This window comes from Echinops telfairi, unplaced genomic scaffold (assembly GCF_000313985.2).
Source record: "Echinops telfairi isolate 266 unplaced genomic scaffold, ASM31398v2 ScPeMD7_443;HRSCAF=831, whole genome shotgun sequence".
Lineage (NCBI taxonomy): Eukaryota > Metazoa > Chordata > Mammalia > Afrosoricida > Tenrecidae > Echinops > Echinops telfairi.
In genome coordinates, this window is record NW_022104341.1 from 39,984,206 (window position 1) to 40,003,269 (window position 19,064).

At 43.4% G+C, this 19,064-nt stretch overlaps 1 pseudogene; it reads left to right on the plus strand.

Annotated features, from left to right (window-relative positions):
- The first annotated feature begins 2,801 nt into the window (after window positions 1-2,801).
- On the plus strand, window positions 2,802-3,379 carry LOC101652576 (annotated as a pseudogene).
- Window positions 3,380-19,064: the final 15,685 nt, after the last annotated feature.

Genomic DNA, 19,064 nt, shown 5'->3' on the forward strand with positions numbered 1-19,064 from the left:
CTAGAGGGTCCACAATCAACCAAGGTTATGCCTTTGGGTATTGTGCCTTCCCCATTTCAAGGGCAACATTAGGTCACCCGCAGAAATAAGAGTGTGTGGAATTTTTGTGTTGTTCATTTTAGTTCCAATGACCCTGACAAAGGGCTACTTACTGAAGTGTGTTTGTTTGCAGAGGTAACTCTAGGGGGAATATTTCAGATTATGCTATAGAAATTGTTCCTGCAATAGAAAACGGCACTTAAAGCTACATTGATGTAACATCAGCGCTCACTTGCTTTCCTGGTGCTACTAAGAAGCCCAGCGAGTTCTCAAAAGGAAAAGATTCTTGGTGTGGCTTGTGCATCCTATATCACTGACATAATCATAAACTCACGATCTCACACATTCCAGATGGAGAGCAAGGAACCGAATGAAAAGTGCAGAATGGAAATTGGGAAGCTAAGGCCCTTAACAAGGACTGTGCTCTGCTGGGGACGGGGGAGATCTGCACCAGATAACCTAAGCAGAGAAGGTGTGTCTTTCCTAGAGTCTCACAGACTTTATGTTTCACGAAAGTGAAAGGGCTCATCGATTCCAGACCTTGGATGAATCTCACTGCCAGGGAGTCCGTTCTGACTCATAGCGACTCCTATAGGACAGGGAAGGACTGCCCCCAGGAGAGTCGAGACCGCACACTTCCCACTGGGAGCAGAAAGCTTTGCTTTTCTCCTGAGCTGCCTAAAGAATAGGCGCCTTGCTACCAGCTTCGTTAAATACAGGCTATAAGGCAAATCGGCCTTCAGGAGTCAATCGTTTAAAAAATACAATCTCTCTGAAAACACTGCCTTTCACAGATCTGAGGGTGAATTCGCAGAATCTTAAAAGAGAAACTGAGCTGAAAAAGGAAACACTTCCTGACCAGAAACAGGATGCAGATTTCACAAAATTACAACTAGGTAGCTTTGTTCAGCGGGGCTCAGGTAGTCTCTCATCTGGGGCAACTATGCAACCAGTTGGTTACTGCACGCGACACCTGGTGGACGGTAAGCATGGGGCCTCGTTCATTTGTTCCTAGCATCACTGAAATGCAGTTTAAAACGTTTCTGTCAAGGGGCTGGGGAGAGTTGTTAACCGTTGAGCTTGCTTCCATGTTTCATGGTCTTGGGTAGGAGCTGCACTGACTGACACTTCTGGGGATGATTGTGTAGGTGGCTGAAAAGGATAGGTGTGGGGATGGCTGAGACATGGTTGTGCAGTGGGATCAGGAGTGGTGTGACTCATATATGTAATACAAAGCTCCCACCACTTTGAAACTCCCAATTTTATTATGTGGAGGCATATTCATATCTATAACAGCACCACTTTTAGATGTCATTTTGATTGTGGGAAAAAGTAAAGGGTAAAATAAAAAGTCTTGGATTCCTTCTGCCTACCATTCCTCATAACTAGAGCGTGGCTTTATTGTCCGTTATTTTGTGGTCCCCAGAGAACTATCAGGAATCCCAGGATTTAATGGAATGCCAATTGAGATGTTTCAACAAACAGATACAACAATGGAAGCACACCCTCTTCTATGCCCCCACATCAGGAAGATGGCTACTCGATCAACCAACTGGATATAATCCATATTTGTGATCATTCCAAAGAAAAGTGATCCAACAGAATAGAGATGGTCAAATAATATCATTATTACTACACACAAATAAAGTTGTGTTGAAGATAAATCAAAGCCAATTTTTGCAGTACATTGACTGGGAACCACCAGAAATTCTAGCCGGATTCAGAAGAGTCTGTGAAATAAGGGATGTCATTGGTGATGGCAGATGAATCCTAACTGAAAGGAGAGACAGCAGAAGGATGTTTACTTGTGTTTATTGACAATGCAAAGGCATTGGACCATGTAGAACAGAACAGATGGTGGCTATCATTGAGAAGAATGGGAATTTCAGAACACTGACTCGTGTTCATGCAGAGCCTATGGGCCACGAGGCAGATGTTCACAGGGAGCAAAGGAAGACTGTGTGGTTGAGAATCAGGAGTGGTGTATGTCAGGGTTATAGCCTTTCCCCACACTCGTTCACTCTGTCTGTTGAGCAAATCGTTTGAGAGGCTGGACGATATGAAGAAGAACACGGCATCAGGATCAGAAGAAAAGGCTCATTAACTACCTGAACTATGCAAATGACACAGCTTTGCTTGCTGAAAAGTAGAAGGGCTTGGAGACCTGCTGATGAAAATCAAGGACTGCAGCCTGAGTGTGGGTGACATTGCAACACGATGAAGACAAAAATACAGCTGGACCAATAAACCACATCCTGAAAAATGGAGAAAAGATTGAAACTCTCAAGAACTTATTTTACTTGGATTCCCAGTCACCACTTAGGGAAGCAGCAGTCTAAAAATTAAAAAAAAAAAAAAAAAGGATTGCATTGGGCAAAGACCTTGCTAACATCTTTAAAATGTCAGAAAGTAAAGATAACACTTTGAGGGCTAAGGACTGTCTCAAGTCAATGCATTTTCCAATCACCTCATATGCATGTGAAAGCTGGAGAGTGAAGAAGGGAGACCAAGGAAAAATTGATATATTTCAATTAGGGATGTTGAAGGAGAATATTGAATTTACTATGGATTGCAAGAAGCATGAATGGGTCTAACTTGAAAAAAAAATTGCCAGAATGCTCGTTAGAAGCAAGCATGGCTCAGAGCGATTGAGAGGGCGGCGGGAGGGAGCGGGTGGGGCAGGGAGGCTGCAGGGTCCGAGGCTAGGCTCGTGTGCCCACTGCCCTGGCCCCTAGCGCCCACCCGGTCAGCCCAGCCCAGCCATGATCAAGGCGATCCTCGCCTTCAACAACCACGGGCAGCCGCGCCTCTCCAAGTTCCACCAGCCCTGCAGTGAAGACACACAACAACCAATCATCAGGGAGACCTTCCCTTTGGGATCCAGGAGAGATGAAAATGTTGGTAACTTCCTAGAAGGAGGATTGTTACCAGGAAGATCTGACAACAACTGATATATGGACATTATCCAACATTGTATTTTGTCTTCCGTGTGGATTCTTCAGAAAGGGAACCTGACATTTTAGAGCTAATTCCACTATTGGTGGAAACATTAGACGAGTGTCTAGAAAAAGTCTGTGAACTGGATTTAACTTTCCACCTAGATAAGGTTCACAATATTCTTGCACAATGGTGATGGGGGGCATGTCATTGGAGGCCAACCTGAAGGAGATTGTTACGCACACTGATGCACACAATGACTGGAGGACTCTGAGGCTGGCTCCGCAGGAGCTCCAGCCCGTGCGGTATCTGCTGTAAAGAGTATGAATCTTCCTGAGGTCCCAGAAATATTAGCACTGGTGACATCAGTATCAAGGTGCCAATCCTGCCCTCTTTTAAATAAAAAATTTAAAATCCTGGGGGAAAAGTCATCCAAGTTTACCAGGTAGTTGTTTACCAAAAATAGAGGAGGAGATTCTTAACTTCTGCTCTTGGATTTAAGTCACGGTACTGTATAGAAGTTGTACAAAATCAGTATGGGAAATTCAATGTTGCTCTTCTTGCTCCCTGATTTTAAAGAAATGGAATAGTTTTTTTGTGTTGTTGTTTTCCCTTTTCTAAGCTGCATTCCTATACCTACCTAAAGGCCTGCTTCTCTCTTGAAAAGTGTTTGCGATATTTCCCTAATTATGTACAGCCCCAAATGCTGGTGTTGTGTATGGATCACAAGTACAGCATTCCTGAACTCCTTCTGCTATTCGTCATCATTGTTATTTAAAGAACCGAGTCTGAATTGCATGAAAACATTAGCACCTTTTCCCTTAGTTGAAATAAACTCCACGGTACCTGGACTATGAAGCACTGTTCTGTTTGTCTGATAGCGACTTAGCAATAATTTTTATGTCCTTCTGATTCAACAAAGTAAATAAAAGTATATTTTATCACTTTTTTTTTTAAAGGAGCAAGCATGGTAAAACTTTGTTTCAGGTTACTTTGAACTTGTTCTCAAAAGGAAGGAGTTAAAGGAGAAGGGCATCCTCCTTGTTACGACAGGGAAAGGAGGGTGAGCTGCACTAAGATGCACCGACACACAGTCAGCTCCGGAGCACACACTGAGCGGCAGCGATGAGCTCAAACACACCAGTGGCCGTGCGGATGCCACAGGTCCAGGCGTGTTTCCTTCTGTCGCACCGGGGGTCGCTCTGAGTCAGCACTAACCTGACAGCACCTGCCAACAACAGAGCTGTATCTAACACTCAAGCTGTCTGTTGATGGGGTGAACAGCAAGTAAAATCGAGGAATGGGGAGAACAACGGTCTGCAGTGGCTGTGTCTATTTGTGATTGCGTGTTGTCTAGTTTTAGCATTGCCTCCCGTTGAATTGAGGGTGTCTCCCCTTTCTTTGCATATACCTTGACCTCCCAGCAGTGCCGGAAGCTAAGATAGGACTGCGGGAGGTAGAGTTGAAAAGGCTAGGGTGACTGATGGACTAGCACGTGCATTTCCACGGACTAGTACACGCATTTCAATGAAGTATCGCTGACCCACTGAGGAGAGTGAAAAAGACTCACTGTGACACCACGAGAGCTGCCTTTGGTGGTTTCTCCCACTCTTTACTTCCAACACACACACACACACACACACACACACACACACACACACACACACACACTCCACATTTCTATGCAGAATGAGCTACTTCTAAGCAGAAGTCTTCTCGTGTGGTGATTAAACCTTGGTTGCTAAACCAAAGGTCGATGGTTCAAATCCACAGAGGAGATCTGTGGGAGAAAAGGTTTAGTAATCTGTGTCTGTCAAAGCTGTAGCCCGAAAACCCTATGCAGCAGTTACACTCCATCCCCTGGACTCCCCGTGCATCGGGGTTGAGTGCATAGCATACAGCGACAAGGTGGACACGAAGTGATTGATGGGTCTGTCCATGAAGACATCGGCGTTGAGGAGCACCAAGCACCAACGGAAGGACTGGGATGCGCCTCCTCACGTAACATCAGTCTAGGATGCTAGAGGAGAGTCGCTGTGAGGGATCAAATGAAAGGGACCCAGGAAGATGGTCCCTGGACTTCCTTAAAGGCAAACTATTTCATTGTCTATTTATCTTGTTCACAGTTATAGACTAGAGTGCACTAAGGAAGTTTCAAGGAGTTTAGAGGTATTATGTCAATAACAATCAGCATATTGAATGAGGTGGAAGTATTCAGGGAGGGAAGTGCCAGAGGCAGTGAGGGGTCTGGTTTTATTTAGCGCATTTAATAATGATCTGGAAGAGGGGGGGAACACATTAAAATCACAGATTATACTAAATTGACAGGTGGTGTAAACACAAATGAGGGCAAACAAAAGGATATAAAGAATTTAGAGCAGAAATGAGATTCTGTCAGAAAAAAAAATACGCTCTCACATCTGTGCCAAGTATCTTAAATCAGCAATGGAAATTGTTTTAAAAGTCATTTAGCTCAGAAAATGTTCATAGACATTGCTCACATTTATAAGTGCTGCCCCCTCCTCACTCCTAGCTATTTTTATTCTATTGGATTACACTGTTTATTCCCATCTTCTGAAAACACAAGCCTGATCATGTCACTCCTCTACTTCAGAAGGCTTTATATTTCCTTTAGGAGGAAATACAAATGTCTTTGAAAGGTTCTATATTTACTATGAGAGCTAATCTAAGCTCCTTGACCATTTGTAATGTCCTTCCGCTATGGTTTCGGCCCCTGCTCCACGCCTCGATCCCTCATCTCCCTGGATGGACTCTTCATTGCTCCATGCTGAATGACCTGAAGGCATCCCACCTCACTACTAACTGAACCATCTGCGCAGGACCCTCTTCTTCATCTTCTCTGGGGGATCTCCCTGAGGACCTTCTTCCCAGTTCTGTCCTGCCAATGCCTCCGCCAGGAAGCTTTCAGGCACAGAAAGCATTCTCACCTCTCAGTTTGGATTGGTGCCTTTCTTGGCACTACCGCCACACCCATCGCTCACTTCTCGCACAACACACGTTGACCACCCCGGCGATATTTATGGAGCCCTTAATTATGTTCCAGGCACTGCTCCAGGGACATGTATTATCTGTGTAACGGGGACAACAGCTCTAGGAGGCAAGGACAGAGTATCGGTAACTCGGCTCCCTAGATAAGGAGATTCCTTGTTAGGTGAAGGAAGTTGCCCAAGATCGCACAGCTGGTAAGGGATAGAGCTGGCATTCAAATGGCTTCAAAAGTTGACTCTTGCCAACATTACCCTATTGTTTTCTTGTATGTCTTCCCTCTGAGTAGGCCTCTTTTAGACAAGGGTCATTTCATGATCATTTAGCATCTACAATATCTCTCCTGATGTACACTTGAGATCCATGAGATATTTTTGCTACCACAGAGTCTTGGCTCTTACTTTTGCTTCTTATTTTTCTTATGTAGACCCAGGCCTTCGATGGTGCCCATGACACCAGGGAGCGGAAGGCGTGCTGGTGTCTGGTGGACGGAGAAGCTCCTCCTCCAGTTGGACTACTGGGTCCATGGCTCCTGCGCATCTTGACTTTCTGGTCTGCAGACTGGCTTCTAAGCCACAGCTCTGGGGGCCAGTCCATCACAACGACCGGAGATTCATCTGTTAAATATCATTTGGGGGACACCTGCCCGAGTTTCAGTCTGTTGGGCATAGTTGAGGATAGGTGCTCTGAAAGCTCTCTGGGTGATTTTTCAACAGTGAGATTATTGTGTACCACCAAACCAAATGCTTTTTAGCAAAGAAATAAGATGGGTTAGTATTCGGGCCCACTTCTTCGAGGGGTGAGAGGACACATTTTGGGTCAAACTGGTCATTTTGGGTCTAACTGGTCATATTGAAAGGCTGCAAAAAGAGAAACCTGTGTGCAGTTCAATTAGTGGGTTTCATATTTAATTCACTCACAAGTGAGACCTGCATTATGCAGAATGTTTAAAACACTGCGATAAATTTAATACCTAATATTTTGTAGCAATTTTTCTGAGCTTAAAAATGTTAGCATATGTAACTTTATTTAATATTCACTTCATAGGCACAATGATGCTTCTCTTCCAAATGAGAGAGCAGAGGCCCCACACTTGTCCAGTGTGAGAACGCCAGTCAGGAGCACCGCCAGACTTTGAGTCTGTTGCTTCCCATTCCAGGGCTGTTTATCTTTCACCCCTCAGCAACAACCTTGCAACTGAGACGGTTAGAGTTGGGCTTCCCAACACTAACATGAAGAACTAGATTTCATTTTTCGCAAAGCTTTTAGATTCCTAAGGAAAGGAGGACAGGACTTTTTATTTAAAACCTCTGAAGAAAATGGATCGCATAACGCCGCCAACGGCTTTACTCTACTTCTTGAAAAAAATGACTAAGCTTGTTGGAAGAAAGTGACTTGGAATTCAATGGCTTTAGAACGTGCGGCCACCACGTATTCTGCTCTACAGTTAAGTTGAGGATCTTATTCATTGATAGGAATCTCCTTTGATCCCCCAGATGCCCCCCAAGCTTGTTTCTCCTTTGACCTTCTCCGTTTTAGTAAATGGCATCGCAATCAACCTAGATGCACAGAGGCCAGAATAAAGTTTTGGTTTCTGTTATCCTCCCTCTGCCTCCTAATTCCTCGTCAATCCTCTTGGCTTGGCTGGGTTTCTGCTTGCTAACCACAACCCCCCAGCAGGTGTTCCTTGGCAGAGAGAGCTCCGCAACCCAGAGGGTCAGTTCTAGCCTGCCCTGTAGGGTCGCTGCAAGGCAGACTAGACTTGACAGCCATGAGTTTGGAATTTGGGTCCAAATAGACCACTGAATTTTCCATTGCTTTCCACCTTAACTTAGTCTAATTAATCCCGTTTTAAAGCCTCTCTGACTGGTGGTGCTGGCTGAGGCTCCCCGGTCTGCGCCCTTGTTCTGTTAGAGCCCATCGTTGTAGCTGGGGGGTGTCCTTCCATCTCTGCGAAGTTCCTCCTCCTTTGTGGCTGACATCCCTCTCCAGGGCCTGGTCCCTCTTGAGAATATGTCCAAAGTACCTGAGGCGAAATCTCTCCCCTCCTCCTCCCAGAGACCTTCTCAAATAAACTCCAAGTTACTAACCTGTTTTATTTTCTTTATAGGACTTAAAGGCCACGCAGTAATTTCCATAAAATGTATCAGCATAGACCTTGTGCTCTACCGATGTGTTAGTTGAAGTTACACCCCAGGTGCAGCTAGAATTCTAATCAGGAATTCACTCCCCCAGAGGATGGTGGGAGGCTCTTAGCTAACACTACATCAGAAAGGCCACACACCAGAGGAGACTACTCAAAGCACTTCAACTATCTGTCTCTCTTGATAAAGATGTTTTGCTAATTAGCATAGTGAATGTCAGAAGTGGATTTTTATTGGTAAAATTAGTGCCTTGTTAATTAGCATGATGAATGATAGAAATGGGCTCTCATTGGGAAAATTAAAGGTGTATATGTCAAAAATATTTTGGTCGTACCCCCACCCTGGCATAAACAAACGATGGGAAACTGGGAAACCATTTATTTGGGGGGTTGGAAGGCAAAGCTTCATCCCTAAGTCCCTATGTTCAGATCCCATGTTCAGAATCCCACTTCTGTAACATTGTTACTTCGGTTCTGACGGAGCCTTGCGTGCAAGATAGTGTGGTTGTATTAACTGGATAGCGAAGCCACGGAACCAGGTGTATTAACTGTCTTGTGCCTGCCGGCTACTACGTTGTATTTTTATGAACGTATCTGTGTGTGTGTGTGTGTGTGTGTGTGCGCAGAACTTGGTGGGAGATTTGCTTTCATTATAACCTAAGCCAGGTTTTAGAGAGAGCAGTTTACGTTCACCCAACGGAACGCTGTGACAGGGAAGACGATCTACCCCACATAACCCAGTTTGTGCATACCAAATTGACTTGCACCCAGTTCACATAATTCGCTGGAGAACATGCACTTGCGTATTTGTTGGTTCGCTGTTTAGTACTGCCTTTCCCCAATGTAAAAGACAGCAGAACAGGACTGAAGTGAGCGCTTCTAGCTGCATCCCCAGAGCCTGACATGTAGGAAGCACTATGGCAGGCCCTTGATGGTTACGTAACATTGCTGAAAATAGACTAAGGGAAGGAGAGTACGAAGACTTAAAAGGGGAATAGGATAGAAAAGCAGGGGTCAAAAATATTGGAGAGAAGAATGTAGGATAAATACAGGGACAGGTTGTCATCAAACCAAACAAGTTGGCCTTAAATAGGCAACCAAGGAACCATGTCCAAGTGTATTTTCCAAGTTGTGGCTGTTGAAACCCTGGCCGTGCAAGATGGCCCCTCTTAGTTACCCAGTGTTGCCATAACACAGACACCTCAGAGGGTAGCTTTAGAGAACTGAAAGGTATTTTATCAGACACCAAGGTTAACGGTATAATTCAGGGCCCTGTTGATTCCTTCTGGGAGCCTCTCTCTTACTTTGCGTGTCCATCAGTGACCCTTGTTGCTTCTTCGCTTGTGGGTGACCCTCAGGTTGCTATCTTCCCCTGAGCGTGGACTCTGTGTCCATTCTGCTCCTTCTGGAACTCAGAAGTGAATAGACTTGCTCCCAACCTACCTTGCTCAGGTATGGCACTATCAACACAACAAAGAATCTTCTATTTCAAAATAGAATCAATTTACCATATGAAGTAAACAAACATGCAAAAACCCCAAGCCACTTGCTTTGAGTCAACATTGAGTCAAGGCAACCCTGCGGATGCCAGAGTGGAAGTGTGTCCCATAGGATTCTCAGTGGCTGATTTTTGGGGTGGTAGAGTGCTCGATCTTTCTTCGGAGGCACCTCTGGGTGGATTCAAGCCTTATAGGTAGAGGGCAACTATAATCATTTGCACAACCGAGCCACCCTATCTATGGGCATATCAGCCAAGATTTCAACTTATATCATTGAGGGTCAAAATTCAATCAAGAATGGAAGCTATGAAGGAGAACATATTTAGTGGTTAAATAATATCAGTATGGCTTATATACAACCTCTCCCTCTGAAATATCCATAGCGCTGAAGAGCATATTAAGGGCTCTCAGTGGCATTTTAGGAAATACACACACTCAAAGCAAACCAAATAAAGCCTGCATGCTTTTCTTTATCTAATATTTCCCAAACTTAATTGAGCCTAGGACTCTCTTTTCCTGTGACATTTATTAACAAACCCTGGAAAGGCTTTAGGAGAGCAAAAAGGATGTGAATAGGAAACTAGGAAAGAAAATATCCGTGGTTTCATTAGCCTGTGAAGCTAGTCTAGGTCTAACTTTTTCTGCCCGTGTGTCTCCTGCACACAGGGCACCAGAGCCTGGGCTCTGAAGCACTCAGGAAGCGACTCACAGTCTGCTTCTACCTTCTGACCCAGCCTTTACCCAGAGAAAGGGAGATGGACTGAACAGCTGAAGCTTGGAAGCAGGAATACTGAGAGAGAACGAAGAGCAATCATGCACTGAAAATCGGATATGAACTTGCTCCCCAGTGTAGCAGAAAACACGAACCCAGGAGAGTTCCTAGAACAGCGAAACCCACTTACTACATCCTTTTAAAGAGCGGCTGAATGCGCACACATGCACGATGCTTCCTTTCCTGGCCTTCCGAGAAATATTAGGAAGGTGTTTCACTGCAGTAAGGTTCATGAGCTTATGGCCTTGGGAATGCCCTTGAGAATAAACTCTAGGGATTCAGTTAGAGAAAAGAAAAGAGAAGCTGCTTTTAATGGATTTTGTCTACATCTCCTTTCCATGACACTGCCACTAACGCATCTGAATTAGTTAGATTTTCTATGCTCAGCAAGTGCCGAAGGGAGCTGATGATTTTGTGCTTTCATTATTCTTAGTTCACTGAAAATAAAGCACACAACCAAGTTGGGCAGATACATCTGGGGGGAGATTTGTAAAATATAAATACTCTAAAATGCATACAATTATATTACTGAAGGTTGCATAACATAGAGGGGATGTGAATATAAGCAAAGGTAAAACAATAACAACAACAACAACAAAACACCACAATGGTAACATGCTGTGCAATTCTGTAACATATGTGCAATTCTTTCTTCTTTGAACGTTTTTTATTTCATCTTTGCCTTACTAATTACCATTCATCTTTCCAACCTTACTTTAACTGGCATATCTTTTGGCAAACTATCCCAGAACTACCTTCCCAGACAATGTTGTTAAAAGCTGGTTATATGTCCCCATAGCAACTGACTTTATCATCCGTGGCTGCCTGTGTGACGCCCCATTTGCACTTGAGGATGAACACTATGAAGACAGGAACTACATGCCTCTTACTGATTGGCAATGCACCTAACACAATGGCCAGCCAATAACTGATGCTTCATAATTTTGGGCGTTCAATTTCAATACTGTTTTGATTTAGGTCAAGTATAACTTACTTTTTGACATCCAAAGTTGCATTTAGAGAAAGTTATGCTAGCATAGCTATTAGCTTAATGTTCATAATATACTAATAGTCAAAATTCACTTGGAGAATCATGTTCTTGGGATTGGCTTCAGAGTAAGTTAATCAGAATACCAAAATAGAAATATAACTTAATTTTGAAAATTGGAAAATAAAGAGCTAAGGGATGATGCTGGTGAAGTAATCTTGAGTTTTGCAAGTCCATAAAAATGAATGATGCACTTCCTGAAAGCATTGCATTTGGCTATCAATTCAAAGTCAGGTAATTGTGAGATAGTTTTCTTTGTTTAAGATATTTGATTTATAGAAGTATCAAAAAGTTAGCCTTGTGGCTTTGAGTTACACAATCGTTGAGGTCAACTACTAATGTGAAAGCCACCAATGAAAGAATAAGCAAATAAATGAGAGACTGCCTACACACACACACACACACACAATTTCAAAACTCTGTTTTCCTGAGGAATTGTTTATTTGTACTTATATGACATAGGCATACGTTTGAGTGCATGTGTAGGAGAGACAGGGGACAGTGAAAGGAAGGACAAAAGATACAATGGAAACAATAGAAAGTAAAGATATACACAGGAAAAATGGAATCCACAGCCAAATTCCAGTGTCTCGGTGTGGGTCATTAATAAAACAGTACACACAGACGTTGGATTGATCCGAGTGAAACTGAAGCCTCTGCTTATGTGGGAGTCATTCCTAGATATTCTGCTGGGCTGAATATCATTAGATTGCATCAGGTGTCTATAATCTTTGATAAAACTAAAAAAAAGTACATATGAAAGCAATTCGATGATGATCAAAATTAGATTGGATGTCCCACAAAGAGTAAATGAACTGAAAATGTGGAGACTGTTTAGGGTGATTGAGTCTCTTGGGAAGTACGTCTTTACTAGGCAAACCAAGATTATATAGACTGGTTTCAAATGAACTCAAATATGTATGACACACAGAGTAGGTATATTAAAAGAAGGAGTTAGCTCAAATAGAATATGGGAGATGCTGGGACAAGACAAAGGGAGCCAAAACATAAATAAAAATCATACTCTGGGAGAGACTAGAATCATGAGAATAGTGGAGATTACACATTTTTGAAAGTCAAGCTTCAGAATGTTCAATTTGAGCTCCGTACAAACTATCTTCATTTTATTCTAAAAGAAGCTGTGTGAGCATTTGGAGAGGTACAAAGAAGGAACAGAAAGATAGAGGAGCTCATGACAAGCTATAAATCTTGATGCTTAAATTGGGCGGAGGGGAGTTGAGGCAGTATAGTGCAGTACTTGTGTGTGCTGGTTTTTTTTAAGTGACAAATGATGTTTCCATTTGTGAAAGTCATTTACAATTGGCCATTAATAAGAGGGTTGGAATAGGAAGAGCCTCTTGCAGAAGTTTAAAATTTTCAGCCATCAGATTTAGCCTATTTCATTTAATTCCATTTAACAGCTTAGAGTTGATTTTATTCAAATATGTATAAGGTCTCAAATGGAAAACATTTTGGTAATTTGCATGGCTATTTTCAAGACTGCAAAATCTAATCGTCACAGACAATAGAACCAGACGGTTGGCAATGGAAATAAGGGACAAAAATGACTGATGTAAATCAGCCCTTGAAAAGTTAGGTTTCTCCCAAGTCGACCCAAATCAGAGCAATATCTTTTCATATAAAGTTAATGCTCTTGGATCTAGAAACTGCCTATCTTGCCTGGGGCCATGCTCTACTCCAGCCTTCATTTCTCTATAGCACTGTCCTTTAACATGAGGCAATCCATCGTTTCCTCTGGATGAAGGGCCTCAACTTGTTTTAATTACTTGGGGACTTAGCTTATACATAATAAAAAAACCCTTTTACTTAGTGTCTTTGGGGTGGCTTTCAGCATCCTTATTCTCCTGGTAACCTGGAATCCGCTGGGTACTGTAATCATTATAATTGTGGGCCATAACTGTCTTGTTTGGGGGCCATCTGCTTTCCTCGCTTGAATAATGCAGTTTGTCATTGGACACACATAAATCACAGTCAGGAGAGTTTTTGCTCTTCCTGACGTGACAAACACCAAGCACATTTCGAATTCAGCCTTGTAATTAAGCAAGACCCAATCTCCACAGTCCAAAGAATTTGCAGCCGGGAGGAGGGTGTTTTTTTTTTTTAACTATTTTATTGGGGCTCATACAATTCATCACAATCCATACATACATCAATTGTGTAAAGCACATTTATACATTTGTTGCCCTCATCATTCTCAAAATTCGCTTTCTTCTTGGGTTCCTGGAATTAGCTCATTTCCCTTTCCCCCTTCTCCTCCCTCCCCACTCCCCCTCCCTCATGAACCCTTAATAATTTATAAATTATTATTCTATCTTATCTTACACTGCCCGGTGTCTCCCTTCACCCACCCTTATGTTGCCCATCCCCCAGAGAGGAGGTTATATGTAGACCCTTGTGATTGATTCCCCCTTTCTGCACCCCCCCCTCCCAGTATCGTCACTGTCACCTCTGATCCTGAGGGGTTCATCCGTCCTAGATTCCCTGTGTTTCTAGTTCCCATATGTATCACTGTGCATCCTCTGGTCTAACCAGGTTTGAAAGGTAGAATTGGGGTCCTGGTAGTTGGTGGGAGGAAGCCTTTAAGAACTAGAGGAAGGTTGTGGGTTTCATTATTGCTATACTGAACCCTAAGTGACTCATGTCCTCCCCACTACCCCTCTGCAAGGTATGTTCAGTTGTCTACAGATGGGCATTGGGTCCCCATCACGTGCCACCCTCATTCACAATGATATGATTTTTTCCCCTCCCCCACCTTTGGTGCTTGAAGCCTGATCCCTTCGACCCTTCATGATCACACATGTTAGTGTGCCGCTTCCATGTGGGCTTTGTTGCTTCTGGGCTAGATGACCACTTGTTTACTTTCAAGCCTTTAAGTCCCCAGACGCTATAGGTCTTGATAGCCAGGCACCATCAGCCTTCTTCACCACACTTACTTATGCACACATTCATCTTCAGCATTTATGTCGGGGGAGGAGGGTGTTTTGAATGGCAGACATTTTAGCACGGGGAGGCACCTCTGCCCTGGTGCATGCCTGTCCTTACCTGTGATCCCAAATCATAACCCCAGATTCGGCCGGTGGGACAGGGACTCTCCACTGTGTAGAGTCTCTCACTGGGAAGTTCCTGGGTGGCCCAAATGGGCTTATGTCCAAGAGCTTCGTCAACTTATTTTAAGAAAGTAGAAATTGGGTTTCTCATATAAACTCCCCAGAGAGTGTGGGTATGCACGTGTGCACATTTGGATACCTGCTCCCTCGACTGAGGCTGATGACAGGTGGCCTTTGTTCTTGGCCCCGGGGGAGCAGAGGTTACCAGCAAAGCAAAGACGAAACTTCCCACACCTGAAGAGTCTCCTGGGAACCTACGGGGGCAGTTAGTTCTACCCTATTCTGTAAATGGGGTGGGAGTCGGACTCAGGGCAATGAGTTTGCTTTTGTTTTTTCTAGGCCCGTTCCTAAAGCCCCGAGTTCTCCAAAGCCTTCCTGTTTCAGCGAAATCCTGACTTGCCGAGTTCTCTCTGTGGCCAATTCTCTCTCAGTGTTGAATGGCCTCATTTGTCCTGCCACCGAGACTCTCCAGAGGTTGGCCAACTCCATCAATTAACCCAGGACTGTCCCAATGTGGGCACTGAAAGTCTTGCCTCCCATGAAATCCCACAGCCACAGTCTTGAAAGCTTTATTTCCCCATCTGACAACTCAACACTGTGAGGTGGCTTCCCTAGGACTGGCACTGTTGTCTTACTACGCTGAAAAAAAAATTTTTTTTTAATTTTAACCTTCATTATAAACTGGATGCTGTTATGAATGCAATGTGCATTGTCCTTTTTGTGCTATTTTTGAACCCAGCAATTTCTAATGGCATCTCTGAACCCCAGCATCCCAGACTGCTGAGCCCGGAAAGTGCAGCGCCAGCCTCCTCTTGCTAGTTTCATAACCAAGCTCGTCTGTGTTCCCTTTGCGACCTTGAGCTCTAGGCAGCATTTGACCAGAGAAAGATGCTCCTCCACGTGACAAAGTTCAAGAATGATAGTCCTAACTGAAGTGCTAACTTTATGTAGACTCCAGAAAACAAGCCAGATTACGTTTAAAGAAAGGGGTGAAATAGGGTGAGTGTTTGTGTTTTCCCCTGTCTTTTGTTGGGGGATGAAAAGTGAGTTGCCAGTTGTCATATGTGGACAAATTGTAAAATCTTATTTCCAAATATCTTGCTCTTCTTGTGCTCCCTTCCCAGTCCCCCAATAGTACAAGTTACCATGTCCTCTTCCTCATGGGAACACTGCCCACAATGTTAAGCATGGATTAATGATAGTCCTGTGTAAGCCAAGGGGTGGGAGGGGGGGGGGTGATATAAAAGGCTTTCAGTTTCAAAATGTTTCTTAGTGTGTTGAGCTTTATGGTATCAAATAGGGTCAGTCTGTGTTCTGTTTAGCATAAGATCCTGGTGTAATTATTGGGCAATTTAGTTATGAAAGTGATTTAATATATAGCCAGGAATTTTCTCAGAAACAAATAATTACCAAATTGCCATACACTTCTTCCCATATACATAAACACACACCAGCTTTGGAAAGAACAAATTTGAACTAGAATTGGTAAGGGAAGCAAGCTAACATGCTGAGCCTCAAGAGCAAATGGTCAAGTGAGATTAGTGAGGGTTTCTTGGGTTTGTGCTGTGACTCACCACTGCCACGGAGTCAATTCTGTGTTATAGTTACCCTACCTATGGTCTCTCTGGCTGGGGATGTTTATGGGACCAGATAGACTCATCTTTCTCTCCTCAAGCAATTGGTGGCTTTGGACTGCTCACCCCATAGTTAGCAAGCCCGGTGCTTATTTGAGAGTACCACTAGGCTCCTTATAGAAATGCTCAATTTAGTTGGTTTTTGGATAAAGAAATTAAAAATTTCATGTCAAATAAAAAAATATTTTAATGCTATTTCAAGGAAGTAGGCACTTTTCCTTCCCTTGTCTTTTCTGCTTACTTCTTTTCATATGTCTGTGTTTCTGGCGCTGATGTTCATTAAACTGTTACATGGCTCGTTCCTCCCTCAATTAAAACATAGGCTGGAGGATGAGCAGTTGTTTCAGGGTAGAAGAGGGTCAATACTATCTCACTGCAATTTGTAGAACGATGAGGAAACACCGGCGGGAATCTGGGAAGGACATTGCTAACTGGGAAGAAATTGGGAACATTCCCGGCTGACTCTAGAACATTTTGACCAGCTTGCTTGGGGTTGCATTCCTTTAGCTTGAGTTCGTTTTGCTTTGGTATTAAAACACCAATTTATCAGTTTAAAAGTCTTCAAGAATAAAATTGAGTGGCCGTCAGTCCATTCACGACGTACAATGATCACCATCTCAGTTGTTGGTATTTTAGTGTGAAACCATAACCCAACTTTCTCTTTTTAAAATTTCTTTTCTTGAACACCTGAGGCGTCCCAGGCAGAAATGCAGCGTCAGAGTCCTGGTTATGCTATCCTTCCACAGGAACATAAGGGGAAATGGTTACGTGTCAATGCGCTAATATGATTCCAAGGGGTTCCCAACCACCTTGCTGCATCCTCTCTGTGGCGTGTCAGTCCTGAGGGATGTGCGCCACACCGATAAGCTGGGTGCTGAAGCATTCCATCTCATCTGCTCTCGAGCTGCCTCTGATTTAGTGTCAAAAGACAATTGTGCACACACAGGATCGCTTTCCAGTAGAAGAAACACTTCAGCACACTATTGGCCTCACAAGCAAATGAAAAGACTTACCAAAGTTAATATTCACTCACATTATAACAGCATCTCCTATAAATTATTAAAGCCGCACAATTTATTACTCATGTTAGGGAAAAAACCAAGTTTTTAAAAAGCCAGTGGAATCATGAGCCATGCTACTTAATGATTTATTTTGGGGGGTCTTCAATGTGCTGAGGTTTATAAATCATTCTGCTCAACCCTGAACAGCATCAAGAGAAAAAAAAATAAAGCAGGCAGTTGCTGGTCCAGCCCTCCTCTCGCCAGTGCTCACCTGTGCAGCACACTCATGACTCCAGCGCCCGTCAGCAGCCTCTCTGTTTCAGACAGGCGGGTCCTTTTCATTATGATAATGCTTAAACATGGCATCGAATGAATATGATTTAAGACTCTAGATGACAGATCTAAGCCTTCTCAGAAATAAATATTAACTTTATTATTTAGGCAGAAAAGCCAGACTCAGGCTCCTTGTATTGTCTCAAGGCGTCTAAGTAAATCAAGATTGTGTCCTAAAAGCTTTTTCCCCAGCCTCACTGCTCATTTATTATATTCCCTGGTTTTAAACAAACAAAACTCTTATTCCAATGGGAGTGCTGTGTATTAACCTCGAGCACAGCCAGTCACTGAAGGTCTCAAAGACTCATTCCCCAGTCTACTGACTGAGCACGCTGAATGAGCATCTCTGCTTTCTCACCATCCCCGACCACTCTGAGAGTTGGAGGGCATAGCGGCAAATGAGGTTCAGCAATACGGCTATTGCGGGGGTTTGGAGTTCCCAAGAGGCCTGGGAAATTTTGCCCAGGGCACCTCTCTACTTTTGCCCTAAATTAGCTGCAAGAGACCTAGACTCCAATCTGGGCCCATCTGCCCCATTCTTGTCTGTGCTGGTCATGGAAGAGGAGAAAGTTTCCAGAAGAAATGAGTTACATTTTAAAAGAATAAGAAGTTAGAGTTGGGGTAGAACCACCGAGATTCTTCTAGAAAGAATGGGCAAATGTAGCAGTGCTACACAATCCTCTGGGGTTAGTTTTCAATCCAAGGCCTTTGGTGACCTTTGGCCGGACAGTCTGCTGGTGTGTACATTCTGCCTAATGAGGAGCCTCTCTTCTCGGTGCCTTCCCTTTTGGGGTTGTGGTTCCCTGGTGACCAATCTGTGCACTGGCATCGTCTCCAGCATGTCTGATTTTTAAGCGTGTCACATTGTAACACTGTCCTAAAGTTAGCAGTAAAATAAATATTCAAGTGCAAACTAAAAAGACATGTAACTACAAGTTGTTTTAATACTGTTTCTCTTGTAAAGGTAATTTGATACACATACTTCTTTGGAATTAAAATAATAAACATCAATAATGCATGGACTCCACATTTAATTGGATTTGCCGAAGTAAACAAACATGCCTGCACTTTTTATACGGAGTCTCCAAACTTGGCTGAACTTTGCACCGGTGCTCTTTTAGATGATGGTCTACAATATTCTGTTGCACTATGAACGATATTCCCCAGTTGCCGATGTCACCTGGAGGCAGTTCTGGCTTTTTTTTCTTGTAAATAAAACAACTCTGAAGCCACAAAGCTAATGAGCCGTGCTCGGCTCCTCTGATCAATGGGGACAGTAATCCCCAGCCCCTTCATAAGGCCGAAGCATGCCTAAGAAAAAAAGGTAAGATAGTTTGGGATGTTCTTTTTTAAGCAGCAGAGGTGTATGAAGGTAAATTAATTTAGATTTTAATTAGCATGAATAATGATTACATGCAGTGTAATTCTCTATTTTTGAGTCAAATAGAAAGGCGAAATTTCACTGGGCTGCCATGAAAACCTTTGTTCAGAGCACATGTCCACATTCCCTTCCCGGTGTGGGTG